The sequence below is a fragment of the Tamandua tetradactyla genome, chromosome 24, assembly GCF_023851605.1.
Source record: "Tamandua tetradactyla isolate mTamTet1 chromosome 24, mTamTet1.pri, whole genome shotgun sequence".
Classification (NCBI taxonomy): domain Eukaryota; kingdom Metazoa; phylum Chordata; class Mammalia; order Pilosa; family Myrmecophagidae; genus Tamandua; species Tamandua tetradactyla.
The window spans coordinates 167,318-182,062 of NC_135350.1; positions in this window are offsets into that span (position 1 = coordinate 167,318).

Consider the following 14,745-nt stretch of genomic DNA (forward strand, 5'->3'; position numbering starts at 1 on the left):
ATGGTAAACTCTTGCTGGTGCCTTAATTTGGACATTTTTATAGACTGGCTTTAATTGGGATATTTTCATGGCCTTAAAAGTGTAAACTTGTAACTTACTAAATCCCTCTTTTTAAAAGCTGTTCTGTTTCTGGTGTATTGCATTCCAGCAACAAGCAAACTAGAACACATGGTATGTGAATATATAATATTTATCAATAAAAAATTAATTAATTTAAAAATATTCCAATTAAAGAAAAAAGCACTTGCATCATTATTGGTGAGACATGCTGCATCACCACATGGAAATGTAAGAGCAGAGTATGGGAGATGAGCTCCTGAGCTGCTGGGGGGCAAAAGGGGCACATGTTGGGGTCAGCCGGTAAGAGTTGGGAATTCGAGTGTGCCACAAACCCCACTCCCCCAGCACCCAGAGTTCCCTTGTGCAAGGGCAGCCCCACTTGTCACAGTTCTTAAAAGCAAAGGGCTGAAATTACCAAATGCCAGTAACAGGAATATGGCAGGACAAAGCAAGTGTCGTAGATGGATCCTGCAGAGTGGGGGTCACATGGACCAACGTGGCCGAGTGGGAAACACAAACTATAAGACATGAAGCTCAACTGTGTTTCTTGATGACGATTGCATAATGATGTAGCTTTCACAATGTGACTGTGTGATTGTGTTAGCCTAGTTTCTGATGCTCCTTTATCTACCTTGTCAACAAAAGAGTAGAACATATGGAATAAAAATAAATAATAGGGGGAACAAGTGTTAAAATAAATTTAGTTTAAATGCTAGTGATCAATGAAAGGTAGAGGTAAGGGGTATGGTATCTAAAAATTTTTTTTTCTGTTTCTGTTTTATTTTTCTGTTGTCTTTTTATTTCTTCTTCGGAATTGATGCAAATGTTCTAAGAAATGATCATGATGATGAATATGCAACTATGTGATGATATTGTGAATTACTGACTATGTATGTAGAATGGAATGAGCATATGTTAAGAATGTTTGTTTTTCTTCTTGTAATATTTTTTAATTAATAAAAAATTTTTTAAAAAAGACATGAGGCTCGAAAGCTCTTAAGGTGAAACCCAAAGGGCACAGTCAGAGTGCCAATGCCTGCTGGCCAAAGAGCACACATGGCAGGGACACATGGTGGACGCATACCTGGGGTGTGGGATAAGGACTACAGAGGGGTGGGGGGCCCCAGGCAGCAAGTTCATCAGATTTCAGCCAACAGGAGGGTCCGTGCAGACCACATGTGCACAGGGCTAAGAGGGTGGCCTGTTGTCACAACTGAGGGGGTGGCATTGAGTGGGTGGAGGCCAAGGATGCCAATGAGGGTGGGAAAGCTTAGCTCTTTCCAAGGGGTGATGGTTCCTAACACATCCTTGGGAAGCCAGAAACGCAGTGTGTGACACCAACAGATGCCATCATCAATGGCAAGAACGTCTGCGTGCAGAAGGCAGGTGAGAAAGGATGTCAGGGTCCACAGGTAAGGTGGACACACCAAGACTGGCAGAGTGTCCTCCCGTCTCACCGCCAGACTCCTGCCCCCCACTTAAAGAGCTTTTCAAAGAGAGCAACATGTCAGAAAGAAACCCAAGTCTTGGAGGCACTGTGGGGTCAGGACAGCCTATGCCCCTGCTTTGGGGGCTCCCACTGGCCAAACCTTGGTGCTAGGATCAAGAAATAGCATCCAGGAGGAAGTGCCAAGATGGCGGCTTAGTGAGGTGTGGGATTCAGTTCATCCTCCAGAGCAGCTAGTAAATAGCCAGGAACAGTACAGAACAAATGCTGGGGCCCCGTCAGTGACCAGACAAACAGTGTGCCCCAGTTGGGACCAGCTGGACCAGCTGCGAGCACCCCCAGAACCATGAGTGTCCCAAGCTGAGGTGGCCAGCACCACTCCCCGACAGGCTGCTTCCCAGTGGGGAAAGAAAATGGACTTTACCAGCAGCAGGGGCTGAGCACAACTAAGCGTCAATTGTGGAATCAATTCACAAATTCTGACTACTAAAAATAGGACCCCAGCTCAGCTGAACCAGGTCAAAGCATAGGTTGCTGATTTTTGCCCTGGCACTGAGGGGTCAGGGCTGATGAAAAAAGAAAAAAAAAAAAAAAGGTTTTTTGGGTTGTATAGCACATAATACTTGAAAGGGTCTGGGTCCTGAAGGAAAGGAGGGGGCACATAGGATCTGAAGGTACACAAAGCAACATACCAACTTATACTCTTGATTGGCAGACCTGAGAAACATACAAGGGGAGCCCAATAAGATTATGTGTAGATTACTCAGCAGAAACCATGGAAGCTAGAAGACAGTGGGATGATATATTTAAACTACTAAAAGAGAAAACTGCCAACCAAGACTTCTATATCCAGCAAAATTGTCCTTCAAAAATGAGGGGGGAAATTAAAACATTTTCAAGCAAAAAATCACTGAGAGAATTTGGGACCAAGAGACCAGCTCTGCAAGAAATACTAAAGGGAGCACTAGAGTCAGATACGAAAAGACAGAAGAGAGAGGTGTGGAGAAGAGTGTAGAAAGAAGGAAAATTAGATATCATATATATAATACAAAAGGCAAAATGGTAGAGGAAAGTATTACTCAAACAGTAATAACACTAAATGTTAATGGACTGAATTCCCCAATCAAAAGACATAGACTGGCAGAATGGATTAAAAAACAGGATCCTTCTTTATGCAGTCTACAGGAAACACATCTTAGACCCAAAGATAAACATAGGTTGAAAGTGAAAGGTTGGGAAAAGATATTTCATGCAAATAACAACCAGAAAAGAGCAGGAGTAGCTATACTAATATCCAACAAATTAGACTTCAAATGTAAAACAGTTAAAAGAGACAAAGAAGGATACTATCTACTAATAAAGGAACAATTAAACAAGAAAACATAACAATCATAAATATTTATGCACCGAATCAGAATGTCCCCAAATAAATGAGGAATACACTACAAACACTGAAAAGAGAAATAGACACATTTACCATAATAGTTGGAGACTTCAATTTCCCACTCTCATCAATGGACAGAACATCTAGACAGAGGATCAATAGAGAAACAGAGAATTTGAATATTACAATAAATGAGCTAGACTTAACAGACATTTATAGGACATTACACCCCACAACAGCAGGATATACCTTTTTCTCAAGTGCTCATGGATCATTCTTAAAGATAGATCATATGCTGTGTCACAAAGCAAGTCTCAACAAATTTAAAAAGATTGAAATCATACACAAGACTTTTTCAGTATCATAAAGAAATGAAGTTGGAAATCAACAATAGGCAGAGTGCCAGAAAATTCTCAAATACGTGGAGGCTCTACAACACACTCTTAAACAACGAGTGGGTCAAGGAAGAAATTACAAGAGAAATTAGTAAATATCTCAAGGTGAATGAAAATGAAAATAAAACATATCAAAACCTATGGAACGCAGCAAAGGCAGAGCTAAGAGGGAAATTTATTGCCCTAAATGCCTATATTAAAAAAGAAGAAAGGGCAAAAATTCGGAAATTAACTGTTCACTTGGAAGAACTGGAGAAAGAACAGCAAACTAACCCCAAAGCAAGCCAAAGGAAAGAAATAACAAAGATTAGAGCAGAAATAAATGAAATTGAGAACATGAAAACAATAGAGAAAATCAATAAGACCAGAAGCTGGTTCTATGAGAAAATCAACAAGATTGATGGGCCCTTAGCAAGACTGACAAAAAGAAGAAGTGAGAGAATGCAAATAAATAGGAACAGAAATGGAAGAGGAGACATAACCACTGACCTCACAGAAATAAAGGAAATAATAACAGGATACTATGAACAACTTTATGCTAATAAATACAACAATGTAGATGAAATGGACAAGTTCCTAGAAAGGCATGAACAACCAACTTTGACTCAAGAAGAAATAGATGACCTCAACAAACCAATCACAAGTAAAGAAATTGAATCAGTCATTCAAAAGCTTCCCAAAAAGAAAAGTCCAGGACCAGATGGCTTCACATGTGAATTCTACCAAACATTTCAGAAAGAATTAGTACCAACCCTGCTCAAACTCTTCAAAAAAATTGAAGTGGAGGGAAAGCTACCCAATTCATTCTATGAAGCCAACATCACCCTCATACCAAAACCAGGCAAAGATATTACAAAAAAAGAAAACTACAGACCAAACTCTCTAATGAATATAGATGCAAAAATCCTTAACAAAATTCTAGCAAATCGAATCCAGCAACACATTAAAAGAATTATACATCATGACCAAGTAGGATTCATCCCAGGTATGCAAGGATGTTTCAACATAAGAACATCAATTAATGTAATACAACATATCAACAAATCAAAGCAGAAAAATCACATGATCATCTCAATTGATGCAGAGAAGGCATTTGACAAGATTCAACATCCTTTCCTGTTGAAAACACTTCAAAGGATAGGAATACAAGGGAACCTCCTTAAAATGATAGAGGGAATATACGAGAAACCCAAGCAAATATCATCCTCAATGGGGAAAAATTGAAAACTTTCCCCTTAAGATCAGGAACAAGACAAAGATGTCCATTATCACCACTGTTATTCAACATCGTGTTGGAGGTTCTAGCCAGAGTAATTAGACAAGAGAAAGAAATACAAGGCATCAAAATTGGAAAGGAAGAAGTAAAACTATCACTGTTTGCAGATGATATGATACTATATGTCGAACCCCCCCCAAAAAATGCACAGCAAAACTACTAGAGCTAATAAATGAGTACAGCGAAGTAGCAGGTTACAAGATCAACATTCAAAAATCTGTAGTGTTTCTATACACTAGCAATGAACAAGCTGAGGGGGAAATCAAGAAAAGAATTCCATTTACAATTGCAACTAAAGGAATAAAATACTTAGGAATAACTTTAACCAAAGAGACAAAAAACCTATACAAAGAAAACTACAAAAAACTGTTAAAAGAAATCACAGAAGACCTAAATAGATGGAAGGGCATACCGTGTTCATGGATTGGAAGACTAAATATAGTTAAGATGTCAATTCTACCTAAATTGATTTACAGATTCAATGCAATACCAACCAAAATCCCAAAAACTTATTTTTCAGAAATAGAAAAACGAATAAGCAAATTTATCTGGAAGGGCAGGGTGTCCCAAATCACTAAAAGTATCTTGAGGGAAAAAAACAAAGCTGGAGGTCTCACGCTGCCTGACTTTAAGGCTTATTATGAAGCCACAGTGGTCAAAACAGCATGGTACTGGCATAAAGATAGATATATTGACCAATGGAATTGAATAGAGTGCTCAGATATAGACCCTCTCATCTATGGACATTTGATCTTTGATAAGGCAGTCAAGCCAATTCACCTGAGACAGAACAGTCTCTTCAATAAATGGTGCCTAGAGAACTGGATATCCATATGCAAAAGAATGAAAGAGGACCCGTATCTCACACCCTAAACAAAGCTAACTCAAAATGGATCAAAGATCTAAACATTAGGTCTAAGACCATAAAACAGTTAGAGGAAAATGTAGGGAGATATCTTATGAAACTTACAATTGGAGGCGATTTTATGGACCTTAAACTTAAAGCAAGAGCACTGAAGAAAGAAAGAAATAAATGGGAGCTTCTCAAAATTAAACACTTTTGTGCATCAAAGAACTTCATCAAGAAAGTAGAAAGACACCCTACACAATGGGAGACAATATTTGGAAATGACATATCAGATAAAGGTCTAGTATTCAGAATTTATAAAGAGATTGTTCAAGTCAACAACAAAAAGACAGCCAACCCAATTACAAAATGGGAAAAAGACTTGAACAGACAGCTCTCAGAAGAGGAAATACAAATGGCCAAAAGGCACATGAAGAGATGCTCAATGTCCCTGGCCATTAGAGAAATGCAAATCAAAACCACAATGAGATATCATCTCACACCCACCAGAATGGCCATTTTCAACAAAACAGAAAATGACAAGTGCTGGAGAGGATGTGGAGAAAGAGGCACACTTATCCACTGTTGGTGGGAATGTCAAATGGTGCAACCACTGTGGAAGGCAGTTTGGCGGTTCCTCAAAAAGCTGAATACAGAATTGCTATACGACCCAGCAATACCATTGTTAGGTATCTACTCAGAGGACATAAGGGCAAAGACACAAATGGACATTTGCACACCAATGTTTATAGCAGCATTATTTACAATTGCAAAAGTGATGGAAACAGCCAAAGTGTCCATCAACAGACGAGTGGCTAAACAAACTGTGGTATATACATAGGATGGAATATTATGCAGCTTTAAGACAGAATAAACTTATGAAGCATGTAATAACATGGATGGACCTAGAGAATATTATGCTGAGTGAGACTAGCCAAAAATTAAAGGACAAATACTGTATGGTCCCACTGATGTGAACCGACATTAGAGAATAAACTTGGAATATGTCATTGGTAACAGAGACCATCAGGAGATAGAAATAGGGTAAGATAATGGGTAATTGGAGCTGAAGGGATACAGACTGTGCAACAAGACTGGATACAAAAACTCAGAAATGGACAGCACAATACTACCTAATTGTAATGTAATTAGGTTAAAACACTGAATGAAGCTGCATCTGAGGTATAGTTTTTTTTCTTCTTTTTTTCTTTTTTCTTTTTTCTATTTTTTTCTCTCTATTATTGTTTTATTTCTTTTTCTGTTGTCTTTCTATTTCTTTTTCTAAATCGATGCAACTGTATTAAGAAATGATGAATATGCATCTATGTGATGATATTAAGAATTACTGATTGTGTATGTAGAATGGAGTGATTTCTAAATGTTGCGGTAGTTAATTTTTTTAATTAATAAAAAAATTAGATATGACATATAAAATCCAAAAGGCAAAATTGCAGAAGAAAGTACTGTCCATACAGTAATAACACTAAATATTCATGGATTAAACTTCCCAATCAAAAGATATAGAGTACAAGAATGGGTTAAAAACAGGACCCATCTATATGCTGTCTACAGGAAACACATCTTAGACCCAAGGATAAACATAGGTTGAAAGTGAAAGGTTGGGAAAAGATATTTCATGCAAATAATAATCAAAAAAGAGTAGGAGTAGCTATACTAATATCCAACAAATTAGACTTCAAATGTAAAACAGTTAAAAGAGACAAAGAAGGACACTATGTACTAATAAAAAGAACAATTCATCATGAAGACATAACAATCATAAATATTTATGCACCAAACCAGAATGCTCCAAAATACATGTGGCAAACACTGAAAATACTGAAAAGAGAAATAGACACATCTACCATAATAGTTGGAGACTTCAATTCCCCACTCTCCTCAATGGACAGAACATCTAGACAGAGGATCAATAAAGAAACAGAGAATTTGAATAATACAATAAATGAGCTAGACTTAACAGACATTTATAGAACATTATAACTCACAACAGCAGGATATACCTTTTTATCAAGTGCTCGTGGATCATTCTCAAGGATAGACAATATGCTGGGCCACAAAGCAAGTCTCAACAAATTTAAAAAGATTGAAATCATACAAAACACTTTCTCAGATCATAAAGGAATGAAGTTGGAAATCAATAATAGGCAGAGCACCAGAAAATTCACAAATATGTACAGGCTCAACAACACACTCTTAAACAACGAGTGGGTCAAGGAAGAAATTACAAGAGAAATCAGTAAATACCTCGAGGCAAATGAAAATGAAAACACAACATATCAAAACTTATGGGCTGCAGCAAAGGCAGTGCTAAGAGGGAAATTTATTGCCCTAAATGCCTATATCAAAAAAGAAGAAATGGCAAAATTTGAGGAATTAACTGTCCACTTGGAAGAACTAGAGAAGGAACAGCAAACTAACCCCAAAGCAAGCAAAAGGAAAGAAATAACAAAGATTAGAGCAGAAATAAATGAAATTGAGAACATGAAAACAATTGAGAAAATTAATAAAACCAGAAGCTGGTTCTATGAGAAAATCAATAAGATTGAGGGACCCTTAGCAAGACTGACAAAAAGAAGAAGAGAGAGGATTCAAATAAATAAGATCAGAAATGGGAGAGGAGACATAATCACTGACCCCACAGAAATAAAGGAAGTAATGACAGGATACTATGAACAACTTTATGCTAATAAATACAACAATGTAGATGAAATGAACACCTTTCTAGAAAGACATGAACAACCAACTTTGACTCAAGAAGAAATAGATGACCTCAACAAACCAATCACAAGTAAAGAAACTGAATCAGTCATTAAGAAGCTTCCCAAAAAGAAAAGCCCAGGACCAGACGGCTTCACATGTGAATTCTACCAAACATTCAAGAAAGAATTAGTACCAATACTGCTCAAACTCTTTAAAAAAACTGAAGAGGAGGGAAGGCTACCTAATTCATTCTATAAAGCCAACATCACCCTCATACCAAAGCCAGACAAAGATATTACAAGAAAAGGAAACTACAGACCAATTTCTCTAATGAATATAGATGCAAAAATCCTCAACAAAATTCTAGCCAATCAAATCCAGCAGCACATTAAAAGAATTAAGCTCCATGACCAAGTAGGATTCATCCCAGGTATGCAAGGATGGTTCAACATAAGAAAATCAATTAATGTAATACACCACATCAACAAATTAAAGCAGAAAACCCACATGATCATCTTGATTGATGCAGAAAAGGCATTTGACAAAATTCAACATCCTTTCTTGTTGAAAACACTTCAAAGGATAGGAATAGAAGGGAACTTCCTTAAAATGATAAAGGGAATATTTGAAAAACCCACAGCTAACATCGTCCTCAATGGGGAAAAACTGAAAAGTTTCCCCTTAAGATCAGGAACAAGACAAGGATGTCCACTATCACCACTTTCATTCAACATTGTGTTGGAAGTTCTAGCCAGAGCAATTAGACAAGAAAAAGAAATACAAAGCATCAAAGTTGGAAAGGAAGAAGTAAAACTCTCACTGTTTGCAGATGATATGATACTATATGTCAAAAACCCCCCAAAAAATGCACAGCAAAACTACTAGAGCTAATTAATGAGTACAACACAGTGGCAGGATACAAGATCAACACCCAAAAATCTGTAGTGTTTCTATACACTAGTAATGAACAATCTGAAGGGAAAATAAAGAAAACAATCCATTTACAATTGCAACCAAAAGAATAAAATATTTAGGAATCTAAAAAAAAAGAAAGAATGGCAGCAAAGAACCACAGCCATGGAACAACACAAGAACTCATATAAAGCGTGTAGATAAGGGAGTAGATGTGCGCAAACTACTGGGCTGACATTTAAAGTCTCTTTTGTCTGATATTAATGGAGCTGCTCCTGCTTTCATTTGGTTACAGCTTACACAGACAATCTTTTCCATCCTTTCACTTTCAATCTGTGTCCTTGCATCTAAGATGTGTGTCTTGTAAGCAGCATAAAGATATGATAAAATAATACCTAGATAAATAGATTTAAAATGGATATTTCTTTATCCATTCTGTCAGTCTGTGTCTTTTAATTGGTGAGTTTAGCCTGTTAGCATTCAAAATCATTACCGTAAAAGCAGCTCTTGACTCCACCTTCTTATCCTTTAGTTTTTATTAGTCAGATCTACATATCCTCTTCCTTCTCTCTTTTTATCCTTTAAATTATTCTTACTCATATTCTTCAATTCTGTCCTCCTCCAGACCTCCCTCTCTTTTTTTTTCAGTTGACAGGGCTCCCTTTACTATTCCTTTTAGGGCAGGTCTTCTGTTGACTAGTCCTCTCAATCTTTGTCTTTGAAGATTTTCTCTCTCCCTCAATTTTGAAGGAAGACTCGGCCAGATAAAGAATTCTTGCCTGAATGGCTTTGTGCATCAGGATCTTAAATATATCATACCACTGCCTTCTTGCCTCCTTGGTGCCTGCTGAATAGTTCATAAGTCTTCAGTCAGTCTTACGTGTTTTCTGTTGTATATAGTAGATTGCTTTTCTTGTGCAACTTTCAGGACTTGGTTGTTTTTCAGTACTTGATAGTTTGATTAGTATGTGTCTTGGAGTAGGCCTATATGGATTTATTCTATTTGGAGTTCACCGGGTCTCTCTGATTTGCATATTTATGTCTTTTATAAGGTTGGGAAGTTTTCCCTGATTAAATCTTCAAAAAACTTTCCAAGCCCTTCAATTTTCTCTTCTCCTGGGACATCAGTGATTCTTATATTTGTGCGCCTCTTGTTTTCCATCATTTCCCTAAGATCCAGTTGAATTTTTTCCATCTTTCTTGCCATTTGTTCTTTTGTGTGCTCTAGTTCAAATTGTTCTGTCCTCTAGATCACTTATTCTTCCCTCTGCTTCTTCAAATCTGCTAACATGTGTCTCTAGCATATTTCTAATTTGGGCTACTGTATCTTTCATTTCTGTGAGATCTGCCATTTTTCTACTTAATCTTATTTTTTTGCATGGGCAGGCACCGGGAAACAAACCCAGGTCCCTGGCATGGCAGGCACAAATTCTGCCTGCTGAGCCATCATGGCCTACCCTCCATTTCATCTTTTGAATTCTTCTTTATGCTTTCTAGTATTTTCCTGATCTCCTTTATTTCTTTATAAATATCCTTGAGTAGTTCCATATTCTGTTTCCCCTCTGGAATTTTGATATGGTCACTTGGCTGGGCCATTTCTGCTTGGATCTTCACACACTTTGTGATTTTCTCTTGTGTTTGGGGCACTTGATTATCTTGATATGGTAAACTCATCTAAAGTTTTGTATTTACTTGATTTTCCCTGAAGACTTCCTTTTACACTTGGTTTGTCAGTTCTTCCTATCAGATGAAGGTCTGGATCTCACATAGGGGGTACAGTTCAACTTGAGGATATATTAGAAGCTAGGCAGGGATGCATGGGTACTTCAGTGTAGAACACCCACCCACCATGTGGGAGACCCAGGTTCAACTCCTGCCCCATACACCAACAGAAAAAAGGTAGTAAGAATATAATAAAAATATGAAAGAACAAGAACAACACAACACACCTCAACAACAGTAAGCTCCAGAGTAAAAGAAGAAACAGCCCAAGATATTTTGGGAGTGAACTCAGACTGGTGCCGACCAAAGGGAGAGAAAATTTAAGAAAAAGATTATAATAATAACAATAAAAACAAAAGAAATAAAATAGAATAGAAAATAATATATGAAATAAAATAATAAAAAATCAGTAAGTATAAAATATCTATAAAAATAAAAATAAAATGTGAAAAAACAATTATACTACTAACAAAAATACATGGCAATAATATATTTTAAAAAGGGGGGAAAGTCTCTCTCTCTAAGCTAACTTGGCAGGTGAACTCACTGCCCTCCCCACTATGTGGGACATGACTCCCAAGGGTGTAAATCTCCCTGGCACATGGGAACTGACTCCTAGGGATGAGCCAGGACACAGCATCATGGGATTGAGAAAGCCTTCTTGACCAAAGGGGGGAAGAGAAATAAGACAAAATAAAGTTTGAGTGGATGAGAGATTTCAAACAGAGTCGAGGGCTTACCCTGGAGGTTATTCTTACACATTAAATAAATATCCCTTTTTAGTTTATGATACACTGAAGTGCAAGAGGGGAGTGCCTGAAACTGTTGAACTGTGTTTCAGTAGCCTTGATTCTTGAAGAAGGCTTTATAACTATATAGATTTTACAGTGTGACTATGAAAACCTTGTTTCTGATGCTCCTTTATCCATGGTATGGACAGATGAGTAAAAAAAAGAAGAAGAAGAAGAAGAAATAATAGGGGAAGACAAAGGGTAAAAATTAGGTGGACTGAAATACTGTGGGTCAGTGACAGGGTAGGTAAGGGGTATGGGCTGCATAAATTCTTTTTTAATTTCTTCTTTTTATTTCTTTTTCTGAAGTGATGCAAATGTTCTAAAAATGATCATGGTGAAGAATACACAATTATGTGATGGTATTGTGAGCCACTGAATGTATAATATGGTTGGAGTGTGTGTGTGTGTAGATATGTCTCAATAAAAATGTTCTTTAAAGGGAGGAAAGAAAAAAGAATATTAGGAAAAAATAAAAAATAAATAAATTAAAAACCTAGGCAAATAGGGAGTTAGCCTGCCTGCACTTACCCCTCCCAACCCGCAGGTGGCAACCTTGAGACTCCTCCTACCTTAGCCCCGCCTCTCCTGACTGCAGTGGCTCAAGGAAAGCAAGTGCAGCAGTGGGACTACTCACCGCCTTGGGGGCCAGACTGCTGGTCCCATCAGAGGGACTGGAGAACCAACCAGCGCCAGGAGATCAGAGGACCCTCAGCACTGGCAGGTCTGCTATGCTGGTTTGAAAGTAGGTACATCCCCTAGAAAAGCCATGTTTTAATCTAAATCCCATTTCATAAAGGCAGAATAATCCCTATCTAATACTGTATGCTTTAATCTGTAATCAAATCATCTCACTGGAGATGTGATTTCATCAAGAGTGATTGTTAAGCTGGATTAGGTGATAACACATCTCCACCCATTTGGGTGGGTCTTGAGAAATTTCTGGAATCCTATAAAAGAGGGAACATTTTGGAGAATGAAAGAGATTCAGAGAGAGCAGAGCAGAATGACATAGCCATGACAAGCAGTCTGCCAGCCAGCGACCTTTGGAGATGAAGAACAAAAACACCTCCCAGGGAGCTTCATGAAACCAGAAGCCAGGAGAGAAAGCTAGCAGATGACATCGTGTTCACCATGTGCCCTTCCAGCTGAGAGAGAAGCCCTGACTGTGTTCGCCATGTGCCTTCTCACTTGAGAGAGAAACCCTGAACTTCATCGGCCTTCTTGAACCAAGGTGTCTTTCCCTGGATGCCTTTGATTGGACATTTCTATAGACTTGCTTTAATTGGGACATTTTCTCAGTCTTAGAACTGTAAACTAGAAACTTATTAAATTCCCCTTTTTAAAAGCCATTCTGTTTCTGGTATATTGCATTCCAGCAGCTAGCAAACTAGAACATCTGCCAAACACCATACCCAGCCAGGCAATCGCGCCCCATGCCTGGGAGTCTGCTCCCCTGTGGTGAACAATTGGGTCCACCTATGGGCTCCCTACTGGCTCTGTCCACTAGGACCCATGCAAGAAGATTTCCCTAGCCAGCAGCTGGGGGCAGGCTGGAGTGGAGTGGCAGTCAATTTCCTTCTATCACACCTTCCCTCAGCTGCAACCTGCCCCAGTTGAGATCATGGTTGCCAGACCCACCCTCCTTCCCATCCAATACTCCCAACCACCACCTCCTCTCCTCCCCAAAACTCCCTGGAGACCCTGTTTGATTATCCACATTCCAGGACCGCAGTCCTGGTTATTCTCTCCCCTTCCCCTCTGTTCTAGTTTGCTAGCTGCTGGAATGCAACATACCAGAAATGGAATGGCTTTTAAAAAGGGGAATTTAATGAGTTGCTAGTTTACAGTTCTAAGTCCGAGAAAATGTCCCAATTAAAACAAGTCTATAGAAATGTCCAATCAAAGGCATCCAGGGAAAGATACCTTGGTTCAAGAAGGCTGATGAAGTTCAGGGTTTCTCTCTCAAGTGAGATGGCACATGGCAAACACAGTCAGGGCTTCTCTCTCAGCTGGAAGGGCACATGGCAAATACAGCATCATCTGCTAGCTTTCTCTCCTGGCTTCCTATTTCATGAAGCTCCCCAGGAGGCATCTTCCTTCTTCATCTCCAAAGGTCACTGGCTGGTGGACTCTCTGCTTTGTGGTGTGGCAGCATTCTCTGCCCTCTCTGAGTCTCTCATTCTCCAAAATGTTTCCTCTTTTATAGGACTTCAGAAACTAATCAAGATCCACTCAAATGGGTGGAGATATGTCATCCCCTAATCCAGTTTAACAACCATTCTTAACTAAATCTCATCAATCAGAGAGATGATCTCATTACAGTTTCAGACATACAGTATTGAATAGAGATTATTCTACCTTTATGAAATGGAATTTATATTAAAACATGGCTTTTCTTAGGGGGCATGCTTCCTTTCAAACCAGCACACCCTCTCTTGTTATGTGGAGCAGGAGTGAACCCAATCTATTCTTCTCTGCCTTCTTCTCAGAAGTCAGACTGCTGGGTTTAGAAAACCACCATTTGGCAACCATCATAAGAGCAGATTCAGGCAAGAATCCTCAAGAGATGCTGAAACACACGTGTGAGAGCTGGAGAAGCCACAGGGTGGGTGCACAGTCTCAAGCATCTCTCTGCAAGACACTTCCTAATGACAAAAGGAAAACACTTGCTGCACTGGAGACATGCTGCAGGAGCAGAACCACAGATACAAGCAAAGTGCCTCTTACAAAAGCAAAGGACCCTTCTGCACACCTCTGAAGTTGGCACCTCTGTGTGTGTGTCAGTGTGTGTACATATGCACATGTGTCTGTGCATGTGTATATGTGTGCATGGTGTGCATGTGTGTGTGTGCATGTGCATGTGTGTGTGGAGAGCAGGAGGACACTACAAAAATGTGGTCTCTGGTTGGTTGAAGCATGTGCCCTTAGTCTTAGCCGCATCTCTGTGGGTGTGAACCCACTATAAAATGGACCTTGTGAAGATGCTATGTTTACATAAGGTCTGGCCTCAATGAATCAGGGTGAGCTTTAATCTAGATTACCAAAGTCCTTTATAAGGATAAGAAATTCAGACACAGAAAAAGGGCCACAGGGAGGAGCCAGAAGTTAGAAGTCAGCAGGAACTCCAAAGAGAATGGAGAAGACATCACCATGTGAAGGGACAACTCACTCAAAGGACACCATGGGA